At 40.8% G+C, this 23,624-nt stretch overlaps 1 long non-coding RNA gene across 1 annotated transcript in view; it reads left to right on the top strand.

Moving 5' to 3' along the window:
- Positions 1-870: 870 nt before the first annotated feature.
- The window catches only part of LOC139757157 (uncharacterized), a 36,043-nt gene continuing 13,289 nt past the window's right edge, over positions 871-23,624 (top strand). Inside the window, exons 1-2 of the long non-coding RNA XR_011714522.1 lie at positions 871-1,108; positions 22,097-22,262. This is a non-coding gene — a long non-coding RNA (uncharacterized lncRNA). The remainder of the gene's footprint in view (positions 1,109-22,096; positions 22,263-23,624) is intronic.

The raw sequence follows: 23,624 nt of genomic DNA, 5'->3' as shown, positions 1-23,624 counted from the left end.
CTGGTGGTGTGTCAGATGATGTTGCCACAGAAGGGGAAGTTGTGGTCCACATCCTCTCTCTGGTGGTGTGTTAGATGATGTTGCCACAAAAGGGGATGTTGTGGCCCACATCCTCTCTCTGGTGGTGTGTCAGATGATGTTGCCACAGAAGGGGATGTTGTGGCCCACATCCTCTCTCTGGTGGTGTGTCAGATGATGTTGCCACAGAAGGGGATGTTGTGGTCCACATCCTCTCTCTGGTGGTGTGTCAGATGATGTTGCCACAGAAGGGGATGTTGTGGTCCACATCCTCTCTCTGGTGATGTGTTAGATGATGTTGCCACAGAAGGGGATGTTGTGGCCCACATCCTCTCTCTGGTGGTGTGTCAGATGATGTTGCCACAGAAGGGGATGTTGTGGCCCACATCCTCTCACTAGTGGCGAGTGTCCCATTTCTTAAAGTTCCTCAGTATGTACCGTGATATGACGATGTACAATGTTCACCTGTACACTTGTTCTGCTGAAACATACGAAGCGATGATCCTGTAGACTTTACTGTTAAAGTACCTTTACAGTAAATATGGTTTATATGGACCTTGATAATATGGTTTATAAGATATCATCTCTTAATATATTAATATAATTTATTCAATTCTTTTATAATTGTTCTTATGATAACCAGGGCATCTTTACTTTCACCCTAGGGTCATCAGTTTCTTATATCAAATTAGCTGAATGGGTTATTTTCCTAGGAAGCATTTATTATTATTATCATTATCGTTGTTATTATCATTATTCATTTGCTTATGACGATGTATGACGGATTCCCTCATTAGGAGAGAGGCATCATATGAGAGATAACCAACCAGTAAGGCCTGTGCAGCCAAACACAGTGTACAAGAGAAGCTTACAGAGCGGAGGGCGACGTGACGTCATCACGGGGGCGGAGCCTTACGAGAAACCTTTTCAGAGCCCCGCCCTCTGATGACGTCATGCTGGACAGTGCTCTTATGTTCTGCTGTTTGAAACGTTTTAGTCGAAGAAACCCTTCCTTACTACCTAAATACTACGTTTCCCTTAAGATAATGGAGAGGATCGCTTTCTGCGTGCACGATGAATAATATGTGAAGTAAGTAGTGAATGGCGGACGATATTGGTGGCTGAGGATGGAATGTTGTTGTTGTCCACTCCTCTCAGTAGTGGTGTGTTGTTGACATTGCCATTTGTTTGTTTTGAATTTTCTGTGAATGGACTGTGGTAAGGTGCCCGAGGATTGGCGGATAGCATGTATTGTGCCATTGCATGAATAGGAAGGGGGATAAAGGTGAGTATTCACACACTAGTTTGTTGAGAGGGTGAAGGCATGTATGGAGCACATCAGATTGGGGGGAGGAGCAGTGGTGGGGGATGTGTGGATCAGGTGTCTACTTTGAAGAATGTATGTGAGAAACACTTAGAACAGATGGATATGTATGTGGCATTGGTGGCTCTTGATAAAGCATTTGATAGGATTAATAAAGATGCTTTGTGGAAGGTCTTAAGAATATACGGTGTGGGAAGTAAGCTGCTAGAAGAAATAAGTTTTTATCAAGGCTGTGAGGCATGTATGCGAATAGGAAGAAAAGTAGAATGAATGGTTCCAAGTGAAAGTTGATAGGTGGCAGAGATGTGTGATGTTACCATGGTTGTCTAGTATGTTTGTGGATGGGGTGGATAGGGAGGTCAATGCGAGTCTTGGGGAGGGGGAAGAGTATGTAATCTGTGGGGGATAAGAGGGCCTGGGAAGCGAGTCACTTGGTGTTTGCTGGCGATATATTGGTGGCAGATTTGAGTGAAAAACTCTAGGAGTTGGTAACTGAGTTGGGAAGATATTGTGAATGAAGAAAGTTGAGAGTGAATGTGAATAAAAGCAAGAAACAGTTTAGTTGGGATGTGAACTTCGATGGAGAAAAATCGGACAAAGTTGTGTTTTAGATATCTAGAAGTGGACATGGAAGCTGAAATGAGTCATATTGTAGGGGAGGCATGGCCTATAGAAGGGGTTGTACAGAGGAGGATGGATGTGTTGGAAATGAAATACTTGAGGACAATATGTGGCATGAGATGGTGGAAGGATGAAGTGAATAGTTGCAAGGCCTTCTCTCTGCATATGCCACAGGAAAAAGATTATATTACAGCCCACAAGGTAATAGTATTCAAAAGTTATCCATTTAGCATCCAGCTTGTAGAGAAGAGTAACTTGCTTAGATTGGTACATACATGATTTTACTCAGATTGTACCTGGTGGGAATGTTTCCTCTTGTAAGTTTTGTAATATTATTTATAGTGTGAGTTTCTTTGAAATGTTCATTTAATGGTCATCTCCTCTTAATGCTGTTTATAAATAAAAAGCAAATTGGTACGTTCCAAGAAACTATCCTTTAGGGCTGTAAATGTGAATTGTGATTGGGGCCTGAGCACGCAGGGGGTGAAAGATCTTTACAAGGTCAATGAACTGTTAATGGACTGAACTAAAGGTATGAAACGTCCAGGGTAAACCATGGAGAGGTTCTTGGGGCCTGGTTGTGGATAGGTAGCTGTGGTTTGTGTGCAGTTCATATGATAGCTAGGGAATGGATGTAAGCGGATGTGGTTTTCTTCATCTGTTCCTGGTGCTACCTTGGTAACAGGAAACAGCGATCAAGTATGAATATATGTACTATGCAAAGGTCCTGGGTTCGAGTCCTGGCTGTTGGAGGGTACTGTGTGTTTCATACATATTTGCTGTTTCCCATATTAGCGAGGTAGCGTTAAGAACATAGGACTGAGCTGTAGTGAGAATATTGAAGAGTTTATTTACATTTTACAGAACACACACATCCACCAAAGAGCCCACTAAACTACAGTTACACATGAGAGTATAAAAACTGTAAGAACACTAACATAACAAATAGTCATATTCTTGTCTTCGTAACTTTTGTCTCATTGTGAATGATACGGTTAATTATATATTCTTTATATATTTTTTTTACCCAAAACAAAAAGATGCATATATTTCATTCATAAGTTGAGTATACTTAAATCAAAGGAGCACAGTATGAAAGACATGGGTGGCATTAATGCTATACTTCAATCAGCACAGCAATCAAGAAATTGACAATTCTCATTGGTAGGTTTATGACCAATTCATACATTAAGAATGAATTACACAGAGGACATTATTAACAGATATACTGTAACAAGTATTGGTGGTACAAGAGCGTACAGTTTAGATTCTAAACTGGAAATGCTCTTTATGAATTTTAGAATGTTTTCTGTTGGAGAGAGCTGACCTACTCATGAAGTGGTAGTCTCACATTTTACAACATATGTCTAACCTGGTGAATGATACAGTAAATTGTATTTTATATGTATCTTTATACATATTTCCCTTTGGTTTAATTCATGTACTAAAGTTACATATTAAGAAATATAATGTAACTTTTGGGTGGTACAGTAGAATGTTTGCAATTTAGGTAGGCAAAGCAGGGAGTTATCATTATATCAGTTAAAACTATTCTTTTCAGAAAATTTAATAAATTATGGTGTATTACTACTCTACAGGTATCTTTGTATGTAGTTGTCATCAGAGGGTTCCTTCCTAATGCATGAACTAATAATTATCTACATATTCTAGAAGATTATATATAAAAACCCACCCTGGAGTCTTAGAAGAAATGTATATGTAACAAATAGGCAGACACCTGTTTATCATTTTCTTTAATGTATTACATCTTGTGTTACACTTTGAGTGTTATATGGTACATTATTTTCATTATTTAGATTACATTTTCAATATTCTGTATATATGGGAGAAAGAGTTTAACCTCTGCATTCCTGCGTGTCGTAGAAGATGACTTAAATTGGTGGAAGTAGAGGGCGGGAAACCCTCCCCATCTTGTATTTCAGTTTCTAAAGGAGGTTACAGAAGGAGCAGCAAAATATGGAGTGCTCATCCACACTGCAGACTCAGGGTGGGATATCTAAATGTGTGTAGATTTTACCAAAATGAGAAGAGAGGAAAGATAGGTAGTAGATTTGAGGAAAGCAACTTGGATGTTCTGGTGCTGAGCAAAACAAATCTCCTAGTTAAAGTCAGGGGTTGGTGATTGTACAAGAGGTAGTACTACTGCTACAGCAGGAGCTGTGGGAGTGTGTGAAAGAGTGTAAGGAATTAAGCTCAGATTGATGAAGTTAAAAATGAAAGTAGACTGTGAAACATGGGTGATGTGTTTTGGAAGCAGCTGAGTGTCAGCAGTTTTGGTGCAAGAGACTGAATATTTGTGATGGGTGATTTAGATGTGAAGGAGAGGAGTAATGTGGCAGTTGAAGGTATAATTCAGGGCTATGGGGTAATTAGCAGCATGAATGGAAATGTTGAACAGCTTGTTGAACTGTGTGTTAAAAAGTAATGGTTTTTGGGAATACTTGGTTTAAAAAGAGGGATATAGACAAATATACCTAGGTGAGTAGGAAAGATGGTCAGCAGACATTATTGGATTAAATACTAATTGTTAAGCATGTAAAAGCAACTTTTGAATGTAAATGTGCTAAGAGGGGCAGCTGATGGGATGTCTAATCATAACCTTCATTACATTGTGTAGGTGAAGGTGAAGATATCTATAGTTTTTGAAAAAGAGGAACATTATGAGTGATAAGAGAGTGGTGAGAATGACCTGGAGAAGAGATGTATGAAAAATACCAAGATAGACTGAGTGTTGAATGGCAAAAGGTGATGGTAATTGAAGCCAGGGGAGTGGCTGAGGAAGAAGAGGCACTTGGGGAAGCAGTGCTAGCATGTGCAAGAGATGGGAGATGGGCAGATGAGAAAGGGTAGTGAGTGGTGAGATAAAGAATTTAAGTAGCTAGAGAATGAGAAAAGAAAGGTATATGGATGATACTTATAGGGAAGAAGTCCAAATGCTTAGATGTAGAGAGAAAGCGGAAGGAGGACAAGAGGACAAATGTCAGTAATTCTTTGGAAGAATATGAAGTTGATAGTGAAAAAACTGTTCAAGCAAATGAGAACATCAGTTAAGGGGGCAAATGACAAGGAGGTAACAGGTAGTGATGAAGTGAGTAGGAGATGGTGTGAGAATTTTGAAGGACTGTTGAATGTGTGTGATGATAGTGTGGCCGATGTAGCATCTCTGGGTCAGGGTGGTATGTGAAATAAGAGAGTCATGGTGAGTTATTTGGTGAAAGCCTGACATAAGATGAAATGTGACAAGGCTGCTCAAGTGGATGGTATTGTAGTTGAATTTCGTAAAAAGAGGTGACTGCGTTGTTGATTGGCTATTTACAATTTTCAGTGTATGTATGAATTATGATGACCTGGAGAAGAGATGAGGATTGGCAGAATGCATGTATAGTGCCATTGGATAAAGGCACTTAAGTATGAGTTTGTTGAGTCTACTTGGTAAGTTGTAGGTGAAGGTATATATAGACCATCAGACTGGAGGAACAGTGTGGTTTCAGAAATAGTAGAGGATGTGAGGATCAGGTGCTTGCTTCAAAGAATGTGTGTGAAACACTTAAAGAAAAATTAGGATTTGTATGTGGCATTTATGGATTTGGAGAAAGCATATGATGGGGTTGATAGAGATACCTTGAGAAAGGTCTTAAGGATATATGGTGTGGGAGGAAAGCTGCTAGAAGCAGTGAGAAGTTTTTATAAAAGTTGCAAGGCATGTGTACAAGTAGAAAGAGAGGGGTGTGTGGTTCCATGTGAAGATTGGTCCCCTGTTGAATTTGGTTATGGATGGGGTGGTGAGGGAGGTAAATGCGAGTCTTGGAGAGCATGCAGTCTGTAATGGGAATGAGGGGGCCTGGGAAGTGAGTCAGTTGTTGTTTGCTGATTGGTACAGCACTGATGGCAGATTCAATTGAGAAACTGCAGAAATTGGTGACTTTGTCTTGAAGTAAATTTGAAATAAAGCAAGGTTATTAGATTGAGCAAGGTTGAGAGGCAATTTACTTTGGGGTGAGTTTGAATAGAGAAAAACTGGAGGAAGTGATGTTTTAGATATCTGGGAATGGATATTGCAGCAAATGGAACCATGGAAGCATTTGTGAGTCATAGGTGGGTGAGGGAATGAAGGTTCTGGGAGCACTTAAGGATGGATGAAAAGAGAGTTTTGTTATCCAGAAGGGTAAAAATGGATGTGTTTGAATGTATAATAGTCCCAGCAATGGTACATGGATGTGAGGCATGGGATATAGATGAGGATGTGTGAAGGTGGGTGGATGTGTTGGATATGAAATGTTTGTCCTGAAAGGTATATATTAGAGACCCTATCTAAAAGTAGTTCCAACAGGGCACTCTTGTAGTATCAAAAGCCTTGCTATGCTAAAGAAGGAGAGTAGCTTCACTTTATATACTAGTCAAGCAAATCAAATACAAGAATTCTGTGTTTGTAGGATGTACCATCAGAGCATGTACAAAAGAACTTTATATTTTTACCTGAATCATACTTGTATTGAGCTTGCATGTAAGCTTTAAATTAAAGGAACATTACCTTTCGAATCTTCTTACAACAACAAAAAACACTTAATAAAATATCTCCTTCTCACAACTCACCTGTCTTAAGGAAGAAAAACCTTGACTAAATTATGTACACATTTATTTATAGCCAATAAAACATAGATTAGGTCATTCAAAAGATGACTGCATGTTTGGGTTAAAACAGACCACAATACAGCAATATCTGAATATGGTAGCTTGCTACGGCTGGGGACTGCCACAGACTGATATTTTCTGACAACATTACGTTAAACAATGTCATTAGTTACCTTCAACTAGCACTATAGGAACTTGACATAAGATGTAAACTCAGGAAACTGACAGTGAGGCAGTTAGTAAATATATAGTTCAAAATCTTTCCGAGTTAACAAGTATATCAAGTTCTACACCATCAGAGTAAGTTTCTAAAGATGTTTCCCCATACTAGAATGTGGATATAGTGGCATTCTATATCTGATTTGGAATAGCTCGTTCATGATGAATAGCAAGTGAATTTAAAGCTATTAAACATCTTAAAAACAATTTTATGAAGTATAGATACCCAGAAACTATACTCATATGTATGGATAACAAAATGACTATTGCAGAACTGTTCCTGTAATTCCAGTTGCAGATAAGCAACAGCACATCAGAAATTTTGTATAAATAAAACTAGAAAGGCTTATTTTAATGGTGTACTTTTCATAGACATTTTTTTCCAAAACAAATCTGAAAATAATGCAGATGGCTATCATTCTTTGAAGTTTGTCTTAGTGCTCTTGTAATTTTTACTTGAGTATAAAAATATCTAATGCTTTTTCTACTGAAAAATTAAGGATCAAGTACAAAGACTGTTAACTACCTGGGTTGTGTATCATTTCATCATGAATTAATGTAAAAAACATGGTATGGAGAAGATTTGTTGAGGTTACATATTTGATATAGTCAAGTCCTATGAACACAACCACAGATACCTGTAAGTCATAGTCCCATCACTGCAACCAACCATGTGATAAGAAATGATGGTCCATGAGTCTGGAACCTAGTCTCATTGTCCATTCCATACGATGAATGATATTGATCATGATTAGCTGATTGCTGCAGTTTATTCACTTTGGAGCACAACACACACTGTCTTAATTTCAAGAGACAAGCAGTGTGACTGGCCTTTTATATAAAGTAGTGTGTTAGAGTGATAATTCTGTATGTCATCTATATGTACCACCACGGTCATGTAAGCTGTCTTTATTTGAATATGAAACTTTCACAAAAGGCATTTTGGAAGGAAATGAAGAGCTGTGACTTCGTTGCCATATACAGCTCACTTAAGCATATATTACTTGTGAAAATACTGTTAAATCTTTCTATTTCTGAAACTCAAGACATATGCAGCTTTTATGTCTATGGGAGTACAACAAAAACAGCATTAACATAAAGAGAGCATCAAATATAGGAATCAATTGTCTGCAGTTTCCTGGGACATAATTTTAACTCACGACAAAAGTTAAATCTAATGAAGACTGAAGGGTTAATATGCAAAATGGCTAAGAATAAGATTTGATTATGACTATGGCTTTGGAATGGGGTTAGCCTGTTTACTAAACCATGGAGCATATGATATGAAAAAATTCAAGGAAACAAGCTTGCAATGTAATCAGCAAAATATAATTATGAAATTATAAATAAAAATTTTCTTGCTGTAATTGTTATATTAAAGGATGATTTCTGACACACACACACACACACACACACACACACACACACACACACACACACACACACACACACACACACACACACACACACACACATATTTATTTTATATTTATTTTGCTTTGTCGCTGTCTCCCGCGTTTGCGAGGTAGCACAAGGAAACAGACAAAAGAAATGGCCCAACCCACTCCCATACACATGTATATACATACACGTCCACCCACGCAAATATACATACCTATACATCTCAATGTACACATATATATACACACACAGACACATACATATATACCCATGCACACAATTCACACTGTCTGCCTTTATTCATTCCCATCGCCACCTCGCCACACATGGAATACCATCCCCCTCCCCCCTCGTGTGCGAGGTAGCGCTAGGAAAAGACAACAAAGGCCCCATTCATTCACACTCAGTCTCTAGCTGTCATGCAATGATGCCCAAAACCACAGCTCCCTCTCCACATCCAGGCCCCACACAACTTTCCATAGTTTACCCCAGACGCTCCACATGCCCTGATTCAATCCACTGACAGCATGTCAACCCCGGTATACCACATCGATCCAATTCACTCTATTCCTTACCCGCCTTTCACCCTCCTGCATGTTCAGGCCCCGATCACTCAAAATCTTTTTCACTCCATCTTTCCACCTCCAATTTGGTCTCCCACTTCTCCTCGTTCCCTCCACCTCCGACACATATATCCTCTTGGTCAATCTTTCCTCACTCATTCTCTCCATGTGCCCAAACCATTTCAAAACACCCTCTTCTGCTCTCTCAACCACGCTCTTTTTATTTCCACACATCTCTCTTACCCTTACGTTACTTACTTGATCAAACCACCTCACACCACACATTGTCCTCAAACATCTCATTTCCAGCACATCCATCCTCCTGTGCACAACTCTATCCATTGCCCACGCCTCGCAACCGTACAACATTGTTGGAACCACTATTCCTTCAAACATACCCATTTTTGCTTTCCGAGATAATGTTCTCGACTTCCACACATTCTTCAAGGCTCCCAGAATTTTCGCCCCCTCCCCCACCCTATGATCCACTTCCGCTTCCATGGTTCCATCCGCTGCCAGATCCACTCCCAGATATCTAAAACACTTTACTTCCTCCAGTTTTTCTCCATTCAAACTTACCTCCCAATTGACTTGACCCTCAACCCTACTGTACCTAATTACCTTGCTCTTATTCACATTTACTCTTAACTTTCTTCTTTCACACACTTTACCAAACTCAGTCACCAGCTTCTGCAGTTTCTCACATGAATCAGCCACCAGCGCTGTATCATCAGCGAACAACAACTGACTCACTTCCCAAGCTCTCTCATCCACAACAGACTTCATACTTGCCCCTCTTTCCAAAACTCTTGCATTCACCTCCCTAACAACCCCATCCATAAACAAATTAAACAACCATGGAGACATCACACACCCCTGCCGCAAACCTACATTCACTGATAACCAATCACTTTCCCCTCTTCCTACACGTTCACATGCCTTACATCCTCGATAAAAACTTTTCACTGCTTCTAACAACTTGCCTCCCACACCATATATTCTTAATACCTTCCACAGAGCATCTCTATCAACTCTATCATATGCCTTCTCCAGATCCATAAATGCTACATACAAATCCATTTGCTTTTCTAAGTATTTCTCACATACATTCTTCAAAGCAAACACCTGATCCACACATCCTCTACCACTTCTGAAACCACACTGCTCTTGCCCAATCTGATGCTCTGTACATGCCTTCACCCTCTCAATCAATACCCTCCCATATAATTTACCAGGAATACTCAACAAACTTATACCTCTGTAATTTGAGCACTCATTCTTATCCCCTTTGCCTTTGTACAATGGCACTATGCACGCATTCCGCCAATCCTCAGGCACCTCACCATGAGTCATACATACATTAAATAACCTTACCAACCAGTCAACAATACTGTCACCCCCCCTTTTTAATAGATTCCACTGCAATACCTTCCAAACCTGCTGCCTTGCCGGCTTTCATCTTCCGCAAAGCTTTTACTACCTCTTCTCTGTTTACCAAATCATTTTCCCTAACCCTCTCACTTTGCACACCACCTCGACCAAAACACCCTATATCTGCCACTCTATCATCAAACACATTCAACAAACCTTCAAAATACTCACTCCATCTCCTTCTCACATCACCACTACTTGTTACCACCTCCCCATTTGCGCCCTTCACTGAAGTTCCCATTTGCTCCCTTGTCTTACGCACTTTATTTACCTCCTTCCAGAACATCTTTTTATTCTCCCTAAAATTTAATGATACTCCATTTAATGATACGGCATTTGGTAAACATGTTTACCAAATGGCATCTTAGCTTTGTCTCTTCGATGTAAATCAACTGACCGTTATATTTCTCTCTTGTGTCTCCCCTGATGATGTGATTTATTACACGAAAGTGCACTTAGGAACTTTTCGTGTTTCATTTTCCCCGTGGACTCATAAGAGTACATATACTTATATACACATGTACATATTCATCCTTGCTGCTTTCATCCATTCCCACTGCCACACATGAAATAGGCCCCTCCCCCCCTGCACGCGTGCTTACGTGCAAGGTAGCTCTAGGAAAAGACAAAAAATGCCACATTCGCTCACACTCAGTCTCCAGCTGTCATATGCAGTGCACCAAAACCACAGCTCCTCCTCCACATCCAGGCCCCGCAAAACTTTCCATGGCTCACCCCAGACACTTCACATGCCCTGGTTCAATCCAATGACAGCACATCCACACCGGTGCCAGGCATATGTAATAAGAATTTTTTTTGATGTGCCAGGAGTACTGCCCGGCATATATAATAAGAATCTTTTTCTGAAGTATCTTTGTCCCAAACATATATATATATATATATATATATATATATATATATATATATATATATATATATATATATATATATATATATATATTTTTTTTTTTTTTTTTTTTTATACTTTGTCGCTGTCTCCCGCGTTTGCGAGGTAGCGCAAGGAAACAGACGAAAGAAATGGCCCAACCCCCCCCATACACATGTACATATACACGTCCACACACGCAAATATACATACCTACACAGCTTTCCATGGTTTACCCCAGACGCTTCACATGCCTTGCTTCAATCCACTGACAGCACGTCAACCCCTGTATACCACATGACTCCAATTCACTCTATTTCTTGCCCTCCTTTCACCCTCCTGCATGTTCAGGCCCCGATCACACAAAATCTTTTTCACTCCATCTTTCCACCTCCAATTTGGTCTCCCTCTTCTCCTCGTTCCCTCCACCTCCGACACATATATCCTCTTGGTCAATCTCTCCTCACTCATTCTCTCCATGTGCCCAAACCATTTCAAAACACCCTCTTCTGCTCTCTCAACCACGCTCTTTTTATTTCCACACATCTCTCTTACCCTTACGTTACTTACTCGATCAAACCACCTCACACCACACATTGTCCTCAAACATCTCATTTCCAGCACATCCATCCTCCTGCGCACATCTCTATCCATAGCCCACGCCTCGCAACCATACAACATTGTTGGAACCACTATTCCCTCAAACATACCCATTTTTGCTTTCCGAGATAATGTTCTCGACTTCCACACATTTTTCAAGGCTCCCAAAATTTTCGCCCCCTCCCCCACCCTATGATTCACTTCCGCTTCCATGGTTCCATCCGCTGACAGATCCACTCCCAGATATCTAAAACACTTCACTTCCTCCAGTTTTTCTCCATTCAAACTCACCTCCCAATTGACTTGACCCTCACCCCTACTGTACCTAATAACCTTGCTCTTATTCACATTTACTCTCAACTTTCTTCTTCCACACACTTTACCAAACTCAGTCACCAGCTTCTGCAGTTTCTCACATGAATCAGCCACCAGCGCTGTATCATCAGCGAACAACAACTGACTCACTTCCCAAGCTCTCTCATCCCCAACAGACTTCATACTTGCCCCTCTTTCCAGGACTCTTGCATTTACCTCCCTTACAACCCCATCCATAAACAAATTAAACAACCATGGAGACATCACACACCCCTGCCGCAAACCTACATTCACTGAGAACCAATCACTTTCCTCTCTTCCTACACGTACACATGCCTTACATCCTCGATAAAAACTTTTCACTGCTTCTAACAACTTGCCTCCCACACCATATATTCTTAATAATATATATAATAATATATAATAATATATATTCTTAATAATATATATATATGTATATTTTATTTTTATTTTGCTTTGTCGCTGTCTCCCGCGCCTGCGAGGTAGCGCAAGGAAACAGACGAAAGAAATGGCCCAACCCACCCCCATACACATGCACACACACACACGTCCACACATGCAAACATACACACCCACACATCCCAACGTACACACATATATACACTCACAGACACACACATATACACACATGCACACAATTCACACTGTCTGCCCCAACTCACCCCCATCGCCACCCCGCCACACACGGAATAACATCCCCCTCCCCCCTCATGTGCGCGAGGCAGCGCCAGGAAAAGACAACAAAGGCCCCATTCGCTCACACTCAGTCTCCAGCTGTCATGCAATAATGCCCAAAACCACAGCTCCCTTTCCACATCCAGGCCCCATAGAACTTTCCATGGTTTACCCCAGACGCTTCACATGCCCTGATTCAATCCATTGACAGCATGTCGACCCCGGTATACCACATCGATCCAATTCACTCTATTCCTTACCCGCCTTTCACCCTCCTGCATGTTCAAGCCCCGATCACTCAAAATCTTTTTCACTCCATCTTTCCACCTCCAATTTGGTCTCCCACTTCTCCTCGTTCCCTCCACCTCCGACACATATGTCCTCTTGGTCAGTCTTTCCTCACTCATTCTCTCCATGTGCCCAAACCATTTCAAAACACCCTCTTCTGCTCTCTCAACCATGCTCTTTTTATTTCCACACATCTCTCTTACCCTTACATTACTTACTCGATCAAACCACCTCACACTACATGTTGTCCTCAAACATCTCATTTCCAGCACATCCATCCTCTTGCGCACAACTCTGTCCATAGCCCACACCTCGCAACCATACAACATTGTTGGAACCACTATTCCTTCAAACATAGCCATTTTTCCTTTCGGAGATAACATTCTCGACTTCCACACATTCTTCAAGGCTCCCAGGATTTTCGCCCCCTCCCCCACCCTATGATTTACTTCCGCTTCCGTGGTTCCATTCGCTGCCAGATCCACTCCCAGATATCTAAGACACTTTACTTCCTCCAGTTTTTCTCCATTCAAACTTACCTCCCAATTGACTTGACCCTCAACCTTACTGTACCAAAAATGATAATGAAAAGTATGGTTATGGCTTTTAAAGTGGCTTCTCTTTTGAGAGAAAATCACCATTAACCCATTTACTGTGGCCTGTACATACACATCACATTGTTTTACTTTCTGTTCGCTGCACCGGGGGCTTATACAGTGAAAATTCTCGAATCGCCATCCTTTGCTTTGAGGCTAATTCTTCAGCTATTGATGTTTGCAAAGGGATCTCAAATTACCAAATGTTACAACCAGAATCACTTCCATAAACTGATCAGCCTATGTGACATACAAGATCTGTACCCCGTCGTTATGTAATAACTTGAGAACCTGTGACTTACAGACCAACTGATATCGGTGATAAAAACCTCTAGTAATTGCATTTGTTTGGGACAAAGATACTTCAGAAAAAGATTCTTATTACATATGCCGGGCAGTACTCCTGGCACACCAAAAATAATTCTTATTATATATGTCTGGCAGTACTCCTGGGACATGCCTGGCAGCAAAGCAACATAAGTTTCATGGTATAAACAATGCTTCACCAAAGTTTTTAAGATATCTGAGAATCTCCTGCACACAGAGATTTTTTTTTTTTTTTTTTTTTGCTTTGTCGCTGTCTCCCGCGTTTGCGAGGTAGCGCAAGGAAACAGACGAAAGAAATGGCCCAACCCACCCCCATACACATGTAAATACATACGTCCACACATGCAAATATACATACCTACACAGCTTTCCATGGTTTACCCCAGACGCTTCACATGCCCTGATTCAATCCACTGACAGCACGTCAACCCCGGTATACCACATCGATCCAATTCACTCTATTCCTTGCCCTCCTTTCACCCTCCTGCATGTTCAGGCCCCGATCACACAAAATCTATTTCACTCCATCTTTCCACCTCCAATTTGGTCTCCCATTTCTCCTCATTCCCTCCACCTCCGACACATATATCCTCTTGGTCAATCTTTCCTCACTCATTCTCTCCATGTGCCCAAACCATTTCAAAACACCCTCTTCTGCTCTCTCAACCACGCTCTTTTTATTTCCACACATCTCTCTTACCCTTACGTTACTTACTCGATCAAACCACCTCACACCACACATTGTCCTCAAACATCTCATTTCCAGCACATCCCTCCTCCTGCGCACAACTCTATCCATAGCCCACGCCTCGCAACCATACAACATTGTTGGAACCACTATTCCTTCAAACATACCCATTTTTGCTTTCCGAGATAATGTTCTCGACTTCCACACATTCTTCAAGGCTCCCAGAATTTTCGCCCCCTCCCCCACCCTATGATCCACTTCCGCTTCCATGGTTCCATCCGCTGCCAGATCCACTCCCAGATATCTAAAACACTTTACTTCCTCTAGTTTTTCTCCATTCAAACTTACCTCCCAATTGACTTGACCCTCAACCCTACTGTACCTAATAACCTTGCTCTTATTCACATTTACTCTTAACTTTCTTCTTTCACACACTTTACCAAACTCAGTCACCAGCTTCTGCAGTTTCTCACATGAATCAGCCACCAGCGCTGTATCATCAGCGAACAACAACTGACTCACTTCCCAAGCTCTCTCATCCCCAACAGACTTCATACTTACCCCTCTTTCCAAAACTCTTGCATTCACCTCCCTAACAACCCCATCCATAAACAAATTAAACAACCATGGAGACATCACACACCCCTGCCGCAAACCTACATTCACTGAGAACCAATCACTTTCCTCTCTTCCTACACGTACACATGCCGTACATCCTCGATAAAAACTTTTCACTGCTTCTAACAACTTGCCTCCCACACCATATATTCTTAATACCTTCCACAGAGCATCTCTATCAACTATCATATGCCTTCTCCAGATCCATAAATGCTACATACAAATCCATTTGCTTTTCTAAGTATTTCTCACATACATTCTTCAAAGCAAACACCTGATCCACACATCCTCTACCACTTCTGAAACCACATTGCTCTTCCCCAATCAGATGCTCTGTACATGCCTTCACACTCTCAATCAATACCCTCCCATATAATTTACCAGGAATACTCAACAAACTTATACCTGTGTAATTTGAGCACTCACTCTTATCCCCTTTGCCTTTGTACAATGGCACTATGCACGCATTCCGCCAATCCTCAGGCACCTCACCATGAGTCATACATACATTAAATAACCTTACCAACCAGTCAATAATACAGTCACCCCCTTTTTTAATAAATTCCACTGCAATACCATCCAAACCTGCTGCCTTGCTGGCTTTCATCTTCCGCAAAGCTTTTACTACCTCTTCTCTGTTTACCAAATCATTTTCCCTAACCCTCTCACTTTGCACACCACCTCGACCAAAACACCCTATATCTGCCTCTCTATCATCAAACACATTCAACAAACCTTCATAATACTCACTCCATCTCCTTCTCACATCACCACGACTTGTTATCACCTCCCCATTTGCACCCTTCACTGAAGTTCCCATTTGCTCCCTTGTCTTACGCACTTTATTTACCTCCTTCCAGAACATCTTTTTATTCTCCCTAAAATTTAATGATACTCTCTCACCCCGACTCTCATTTGCCCTCTTTTTCACCTCTTGCACCTTTCTCTTGACCTCCTGTCTCTTTCTTTTATACATCTCCCACTCAATTGCATTTTTTCCCTGCAAAAATCGTCCAAATGCCTCCCTCTTCTCTTTCACCAATAATCTTACTTCTTCATCCCACCACTCACTACCCTTTCTAATCAACCCACCTCCCTCTCTTCTCATGCCACAAGCATCTCTTGCACAATCCATCACTGATTCCCTAAATACATCCCATTCCTCCCCCACTCCCCTTACTTCCATTGTTCTCACCTTTTTCCATTCTGTACTCAGTCTCTCCTGGTACTTCTTCACACAAGTCTCCTTCCCAAGCTCACTTACTCTCACCACCCTCTTCACCCCAACATTCACTCTTCTTTTCTGAAAACCCATACAAATCTTCACCTTAGCCTTCACAAGATAATGATCAGACATCCCTCCAGTTACACCTCTCAGCACATTAACATCCAGAAGTCTCTCTTTCGCGCGCCTGTCAATTAACACGTAATCCAATAACGCTCTCTGGCCATCTCTCCTACTTACATACGTATACTTATGTATATCTCGCTTTTTAAACCAGGTATTCCCAATCATCAGTCCTTTTTCAGCACATAAATCTACAAGCTCTTCACCATTTCCATTCACAAAACTGAACACCCCATGTATACCAATTATTCCCTCAACTGCCACATTACTCACCTTTGCATTCAAATCACCCATCACTATAACCCAGTCTCGTGCATCAAAACCACTAACACACTCATTCAGCTGCTCCCAAAACACTTGCCTCTCATGATCTTTCTTCTCATGCCCAGGTGCATATGCACCAATAATCACCCATCTCTCTCCATCAACTTTCAGTTTTACCCATATTAATCGAGAATTTACTTTCTTACATTCTATCACATACTCCCACAACTCCTGTTTCAGGAGTACTGCTACTCCTTCCCTTGCTCTTGTCCTCTCACTAACCCCTGACTTTACTCCCAAGACATTCCCAAACCACTCTTCCCCTTTACCCTTGAGCTTCGTTTCACTCAGAGCCAAAACATCCAGGTTCCTTTCCTCAAACATACTACCTATCTCTCCTTTTTTCACATCTTGGTTACATCCACACACATTTAGACACCCCAGTCTGAGCCTTCGAGGAGGATGAGCACTCCCTGCGTGACTCCTTCTTCTGTTTCCCATTTTAGAAAGTTAAAAAACTACAAGGAGGGGAGGATTTCTGGCCCCCCCCGCACCCATCCCCTCTAGTCGCCTTCTACGACACGCGAGGAATGTGTGGGAAGTATTCTTTCACCCCTATCCCCAGGGATAATATATATATATATATTTTTTTTTTTCAAACTATTCGCCATTTCCCGCGTTAGCGAGGTAGCGTTAAGAACAGAGGACTGGGCCTTTGAGGGAACATCCTCACCTGGCCCCCTTCTCTGTTCCTTCTTTTGGAAAAAAAAAAAAAGAGAGGGGGAGGATTTCCAGCCACCCGCTCCCTCCCCTTTTAGTCGCCTTCTACGACACGCAGGGAATACGTGGGAAGTATTCTTTCTCCCCTAACCCCAGGGATATATATATACATATATATATACATACACATACATGCGAACATATACACACACACACACACAGATACAATGAATATAAAGGACTGCTACAGTCATAGGGTTAAACACAGATTTGCAGAGCAAGCTGCATTTGGGGGCTCAATTTTGTAAATCATGTTGGTACTAAGATAAAAATTCAAGTAATATCCTAAACACAGATATTAACTCTTCATTACCAAGCATAATATAAAACTAGAATGACAAGGCTAAGTTTAGCTAATACACTTTGGATAAACAGCAAGAAAATCACACTTAATTTGTACAATATTCAAGTCTGCCAGAGAAAAGAGGGAACCAAATTATCATTTCAAACATAGAAATTACTTTGGTGTTTCTAGTCTTTTCCATAGGTACCTTTTCAATATAAAGGAAAAAATATGTACAGGTCATGCTACAGTATGGCATGCCTTGATATAATACACAAACTGTTATAGCCTCTGAGGATCCTCAATAATGTTTCCTCCTTTTCTTAAATGCTAGTTTCAAAGATTTCTGTATGAATACAGTAAATTTTTATGAATCTGACAGATATACACAAGATATTCATGCATACTTGAGTAAATTGATTTAATAATTGTGATTGTCTACTTAATGTCTCAAAAAATATGATGATTCTTAACTCAAACAACTATAGTGATAATACCACATACATATTTAGTTACAGTGAAATTCATTTTAACCCTTAAACCACTAAAATCAGCTGATGAACTTCTCATTGCTATTATCATCCATTGATGATGTAATTGTTCTGGCCCTCAATTGAATGCTCAGCTAATGTTTGATTCCATAGATGTCCCAAGCATTCTAGGTGGAAAAAAAATCACAGCCTGTCACCCACTTGTTTCATCATAAAAGATGTATATATAACTCAAGCTCCAACTCTCTGTGAATAAAACACAAATTCAAAAAATTCTACTTATAAAGTATTTTTGGTAATAAAATTATCAGTATTATTGCTTATTTGTTACTATTACATGTCAGTTTACTTATGTAAACAAAGTTGTATTAGTAAATGCACAAAAATATGTATTTGCCTACAATGCTTAGGGCAAGTTTAAAGTGTAAAGCAACACCTGAAAAGTAGTAATAGAAATTTTATTTTTAAGAGTTATGTGCCATCAGGGATAAAGGAAGAAAAGGCCACAGTTGCTCAGATCTATTATCTAACTTTCATTTACATTACACATGACAGCCAAGACCAGATGGGAGTGAATGAAGCCTTTCTTTGTCCTTTCCTGGTACTACCTCACTAATAAGGGCAAAACCTTTTTCATACTCAATCACCACATTCTGCATTAGCGAGGTAACGCATATGCTCACATCCATTCCCTAGCTGTCATGTGTAACACACACAAACCACAGACTTTTCCATGTAGAGGCTTTTGGAAAAGAGGAATGATGTGGGTGAGAAAAGGGTGGTGAAAGTAAGTGAGCTTGGAAAAGAAGCATGTGTGAAGAAGTACCAGAAGAGAATGAGAGCAGAATGTTAAAGGGTGAGAATGAATGAAGCTTTGAGAGTGGGTAAGGAATGGAAAGTGTTTAGGGAAGCAGTTTTGGTACATGTGAGAGAAGTGTATGGGAGGTGTGCAGGTGAGAAAGGGTAGCAAATGGTGGGGGATGATAAAGTTTAGCTGCTAGTGAAAAAGAATATATATAAATGGGCATTACTTACAGGGAAGGTCTGACGACTGTAAAAGAAAAAATGACAGAAGGGCAAGAGGAAGGTGCAGGAACTAAAAGATGAGAGGAAATGAGAGTTGAGATAAGCAAGTACCAACAGTCTAAAGGAAAAATAAGAAAATGCTTTGGAGAGGTGTTAGTAAAAAGAGAAAAACGGAGCAAATGGGAACATCATTGATATGGACAAATGAGAAAGTGGTAACAAGCAGAGATAAGGGTGAGAGATGGAGTTAATTACTCAAAGAGGAATTGTTGAATGCATTTGATGATACGGTAGCAGATGTAGGATGTTTGGATGAAGGAGGTATATGAAGTGAAAGTAGAAAAGTGGGGTGGTGAAAACCTTGCATGAAACGAAATCAGGTAAGGCAACTGGAGTATTGCAGTTGAATTTCTTAGGAAAGGAGGTGACTGTTGTTTGGATTTTCATTGTGATCATGAGATGCCTTTAGATTGGTGGAATACATAAATAGTGCCATTGTATAAAGGCAAGGAAGACAGGTGAGAATCAGAATTACAGGGGCATAAATTCGTTGAGTGTACCAGGTAAGTTGTATTTAGTTAAAGAATGATGATGATGATAGCAATAATAATGAAAATTATTATTATTATTTGAAGAATGTATGTGAGAAATACTTAGAAAAGCAAATGGATTTGTATGTAGCATTTATGGATCTGGAGAAGGCATATGATAGAGTTGATAGAGATGCTCTGTGGAAGGTATTAAGAATATATGGTGTGGGAGGCAAGTTGTTAGAAGCAGTGAAAAGTTTTTATCGAGGATGTAAGGCATGTGTACGTGTAGGAAGAGAGGAAAGTGATTGGTTCTCAGTGAATGTAGGTTTGCGGCAGGGGTGTGTGATGTCTCCATGGTTGTTTAATTTGTTTATGGATGGGGTTGTTAGGGAGGTGAATGCAAGAGTTTTGGAAAGAGGGGCAAGTATGAAGTCTGTTGGGGATGAGAGAGCTTGGGAAGTGAGTCAGTTGTTGTTCGCTGATGATACAGCACTGGTGGCTGATTCATGTGAGAAACTGCAGAAGCTGGTGACTGAGTTTGGTAAAGTGTGTGAAAGAAGAAAGTTAAGAGTAAATGTGAATAAGAGCAAGGTTATTAGGTACAGTAGGGTTGAGGGTCAATTCAATTGGGAGGTGAGTTTGAATGGAGAAAAACTGGAGGAAGTGAAGTGTTTTAGATATCTGGGAGTGGATCTGGCAGCGGATGGAACCATGGAAGCGGAAGTGGATCATAGGGTGGGGGAGGGGGCAAAAATTATGGGAGCCTTGAAGAATGTGTGGAAGTCGAGAACATTATCTCGGAAAGCAAAAATGGGTATGTTTGAAGGAATAGTGGTTCCAACAATGTTGTATGGTCGTGAGGCGTGGACTATGGATAGAGTTGTGCGCAGGAGGATGGATGTGCTGGAAATGAGATGTTTGAGGACAATGTGTGGTGTGAGGTGGTTTGATCGAGTAAGTAACGTAAGGGTAAGAGAGATGTGTGGAAATAAAAAGAGCGTGGTTGAGAGAGCAGAAGAGGGTGTTTTGAAATGGTCTGGTCACATGGAGAGAATGAGTGAGGAAAGATTGACCAAGAGGATATATGTGTCGGAGGTGGAGGGAACGAGGAGAAGAGGGAGACCAAATTGGAGGTGGAAAGATGGAGTGAAAAAGATTTTGTGTGATCGGGGCCTGAACATGCAGGAGGGTGAAAGGAGGGCAAAGAATAGAGTGAATTGGAGCGATGTGGTATACCGGGGTTGACGTGCTGTCAGTGGATTGAATCAAGGCATGTGTATGGGGGTGGGTTGGGCCATTTCTTTCATCTGTTTCCTTGCGCTACCTCGCAAACGCGGGAGACAGCGACAAAGCAAAAAAAAAAAAAAAATTATTATTATTATTATTAATATTATAAAACAATGTTTATTAACTTTAAACAGCCATGAAATTGGGATGTTGCAGAATTGAGGGGTCATTATAGCAGTTGGTAAAACAAATCATAAAAGAGCTTCAGTTCACGGTAGGGTTGGATACTTCGAAATGAGAGTACACCTATATAGTCAAAGTGTAGATATATAGGAAGCTTTACTGAGGAAATACTATGGTTTATACAGTACACATTAATGGTAATCGGTGTACATTAACTGATGAACAGCTTCACAGCCGAGTTACAATGATATTATAGTTGATGTAGACTATAATTGAAAGAAAATTAAGCCTTTTGCTTGCTTTACTATGCACTTGTTCATGGCTTGTTTATGATGTTCAAGATGGTAGGTATAAGAATATTCTCATTATCTGTCTGTATGAGCTCTGGTTGGTAAAAGCAAGTGTGAAAAAAAGGCAGTCTGTGAAGGTGTGGTATCAAGGGGGAAGAAAGCTCTCGGTGATGTGAGTGTGTCAGCAATTTATTACCAAACTACCATGTGAGCTGCCATGTTGGTCAGTGAGGAGAGGACAAGTTCAACAAGATGAGGGCTTGATAGTTGGTGTAAGATGGGCCCAGGACAATTCAGCATGCCCTTTACAGCACTCTTTCCAGTTGGTACCTCTGTATAGCTGTAAAGGAGGAGAACTAGGCTGGGGTGGCATAATTGAACTAAGATGAATCTCTACATGCTTTCAGCAGTTGTTTTATACCCCCAGGGCATCAGTGATAAGGATGAAAAAGCACAGCAACCCCACCTCAGTGTTCTGTGGAACACCACAAGTGAGGGGTAGTAAGGTGGAAGTGGCTTCCCAAAAACAGATGGCGTAGTGCAACAGTCAGGAAGTCTCTTAGCCACAAGACAAGACACTTCTGTAGTTCAAGGTTAGTGGCTTTCTTATGAAAACCTTTGTGAAGTCTACAAAGGTGAGTGTTATCTAGGTCTTGTGCTTCTCCAAGTTGTGGAAGATGAAGTTTTAGAGTCTGACAAGGCAGTGAGTGGAGGGGAAAGACTTCTTGTTTTCAAATGCCGAGTTCTGCAGAATCAGCAAAAGCCTAGTCAAACATGAATCTTTGAAATTAGACTGGGGATTAGAGTTATGGCAACAGGACATATGCTAATAAAACTCTGTTGCAACTAGTGGATTTGGGTAGTAGAGTGACACATGCTGTCTTCCAAGCCGTGGGGCATTTAGAGTGGTTGAGTGAAACATTGATTATGGTGCTTAGTGGTGTAACTAATTCAAGGGGGAACTCCTTGTAAAGTTTTGCTGGAAGATCTATGGGTGTAGTTGACCACTTTGTTTTAAGGCACCTAACAACCTGATACTCCTCTCCTGTGTTAGAGGGGAATGGGATTTGTAGGTATGCTAAGGGAGAGCTGATGTCAAGTAATTGTTGGCAAATTGGTTGTTAATTTGGTGTGATACCTCGTCATAGCTGAGTTGATCAACACAAGGGAAGGGGTAGGCCTTTATTTATCACAGCCAGTTTATTCTTTTACTCTCATACCATTGACTGATGTTGGCCTGCTTCAATTGCTGCACTTTTGTACTGTGGATGGGTAGTAGGCCTTTTTCATAGCTCATACTTTGTGCAGCACCATGGGGCAAAGTTGCTTGTAGTGATTATAGTTTTTACTGTTGAATTCAAGATTTCTCTGCTGTTCCACTGAGAGGGTGGTGACAAACACAGAGAAAAAATTTGGTTCCAGGAATGGTAGAGGATATGTTGATCAGGTGTGGGAGGAAAACTGTTAAAAGCAGTTAGGAGTTTTTACCAAGAGAGTAAGGTGTGTGTGGAAGTGAGTAGAGAGGAGGGTGAGTTGTTCAAGGTAAAATGGGCCTATGGCTGGAATGTATGTAACCATGGCTGTTTAATCTATTTATGGATGGAGAGGTAAGGGAGGTGGATGTAAGGATCTTGGACAAGCAGCAGTTATGCAGTCTGCTGGGGATGGTGGGGCTAAGAAGGTGAGTCAATTGTCATTTACCTGATGATGTGGTGTTGGTGGCAGCCTTCATTGAAGGGCAGCCTTCATTGAAGAACTGCTGAAGCTTATGTCTGAGTTTGGGAAAAGTATGAAAAGAGAAAATTAACAGTGAAAGGAGATATGTTATTTGGAGTGTGAGTTTGAATGGGAAAAACTTGCAGAAAGTGGTCTTTACAAACCTGGGAGTGGATATGGCAGCAAATGGAACCATGAGAGTTGAAGTGAGCCATAAGATGGGTAAAGGAGCCAAGGTC

The sequence above is a fragment of the Panulirus ornatus genome, chromosome 25 (assembly GCF_036320965.1).
Source record: "Panulirus ornatus isolate Po-2019 chromosome 25, ASM3632096v1, whole genome shotgun sequence".
Classification (NCBI taxonomy): domain Eukaryota; kingdom Metazoa; phylum Arthropoda; class Malacostraca; order Decapoda; family Palinuridae; genus Panulirus; species Panulirus ornatus.
The sequence above is the reverse complement of the archived record's forward strand: the minus strand, read 5'-3'. Positions and strand labels throughout refer to the sequence as shown.